Source organism: Oncorhynchus gorbuscha, linkage group LG06, assembly GCF_021184085.1.
Source record: "Oncorhynchus gorbuscha isolate QuinsamMale2020 ecotype Even-year linkage group LG06, OgorEven_v1.0, whole genome shotgun sequence".
NCBI classification, from domain to species: Eukaryota; Metazoa; Chordata; class Actinopteri; order Salmoniformes; family Salmonidae; genus Oncorhynchus; species Oncorhynchus gorbuscha.
Genome location: NC_060178.1, coordinates 32,386,093 through 32,388,596, shown reverse-complemented (window position 1 = coordinate 32,388,596; position 2,504 = coordinate 32,386,093).

Here is a 2,504-nt window from a genome sequence, read left to right as displayed (position 1 = left end):
TTACGGTGCAACATGTTTCTTGCAGTAAGAATAACTTCAACCAGGGTTCTTTGAGGACACAGAATACAGTATGAGCAAAATAGAGCAGGTTTTTCATGCTGAAAATTACAAGTGTATGAATTCATAACACATCTGCATGCATTATACCAAGCAGTGCTTTCTAATTTTGCTGTCGGCTTGAGTCCTGAGACATTGTGTAATTACATGGCTGTAGTCTCTCTAAATAGGCCAAGGCTGGGGGAGGTTATGTGATATCCTGGCAACGACAGAATGGTATTGTTATTTGTCCTTGTGGTCAGTGAGTCTTTCGAAACAGTTTGTCTTAGTAACTGGTTTGGTGTGTTCCATGCCTGTCTGCCTGTCTCTGTTTGGTCTCTAGACTCTCTGACAGGGACACTCCAACAGCCACCCACATCATGAACAACCCAAAACCACATTGGTAATGGGATTATTTGCCACATAGGATGTCCTCCTCCCATCCTCAAATGGACCTGTTCATAGCCTACATTCATAGCCTACATTCATAGCTTACATTCATAGCCTACATTCATAGACTACAATCATAGCTTATATTAATAGCCTATATTCATAGACTACATTCATAGCCTACATTCATAGCCTACATTCATAGCTTACATTCATAGCCTACATTCATAGACTACAATCATAGCTTATATTAATAGCCTATATTCATAGACTACATTCATAGACTACATTCATAGCTTACATTCATAGCCTACATTCATAGACTACAATCATAGCTTATATTAATAGCCTATATTCATAGACTACATTCATAGCCTACATTCATAGGCTATATTCATAGCCTATATTCATAGCCTACATTCATAGACTACATTCATAGCCTACATTCATAGACTACATTCATAGACTACAATCATAGCTTATATTAATAGCCTATATTCATAGACTACATTCATAGACTACATTCATAGCTTACATTCATAGCCTACATTCATAGACTACAATCATAGCTTATATTAATAGCCTATATTCATAGACTACATTCATAGCCTACATTCATAGGCTATATTCATAGCCTATATTCATAGCCTACATTCATAGACTACATTCATAGCCTACATTCATAGACTACATTCATAGACTACATTCATAGCCTACATTCATAGCCTACATTCATAGCTTACATTCATAGCCTACATTCATAGACTACAATCATAGCCTACATTCATAGCCTACATTCATAGACTACATTCATAGACTACATTCATAGCCTATATTCATAGGCTATATTCATAGACTACATTCATAGACTATATTCATAGCCTACATTCATAGACTATATTCATAGGCTATATTCATAGCCTACATTCATAGGCTATATTCATAGACTACATTCATAGCCTATATTCATAGCTTACATTCATAGCCTACATTCATAGACTACAATCATAGCTTATATTAATAGCCTATATTCATAGACTACATTCATAGACTACATATAGCTTACATTCAGCCTACATAGACTACAATCATAGCTTATATTAATAGCCTATATTCATAGACTACATTCATAGCCTTCATAGACTACAATCATAGCTTATATTATAGCCTATATTCATAGACTACAATCATAGCTTATATTAATAGCCTATATTCATAGACTACAATCATAGCTTATATTAATAGCCTATATTCATAGACTACATTCATAGCTTATATTAATAGCCTATATTCATAGACTACAATCATAGCTTATATTAATAGCCTATATTCATAGACTACATTCATAGCCTATATTCATAGACTATATTCATAGCCTATATTCATAGCCTATATTCATAGACTACATTCATAGCCTATATTCATAGACTACATTCATAGACTACATTCATAGCCTATATTCATAGACTACAATCATAGCTTATATTAATAGCCTATATTCATAGACTACAATCATAGCCTATATTCATAGCCTATATTCATAGCCTATATTCATAGACTAGGCAATCATAGCTATATTCATAGCTATATTCATAGGCTATATTCATAGCCTATATTCATAGACATATATTCATAGCCTATATTCATAGACTACAAAGTACACATAACCTACACAGTATATTTAAATGGCATATATTATTATTATTATTATTATTATTATAGCCTACATACACAACACGATCATAATAACTGACTAGAATTCAGCATGTTCTGCAGGAAGAAATTACTGACAGTGGATGAGGGTAAGGACTGCAGGAAAATTTACTGACAGTGGATGAGGGTAAGGACTACAGGAAAGAATTACTGACAGTGGATGAGGGTAAGGACTGCAGGAAGAAATTACTGACAGTGGATGAGGGTAAGGACTACAGGAAAGAATTACTGACAGTGGATGAGGGTAAGGACTGCAGGAAATTTTACTGACAGTGGATGAGGGTAAGGACTGCAGGAAAAAATTACTGACAGTGGATGAGGGTAAGGAAGACAATAATTCAATTAGTCTTCATTATCACAAGAAA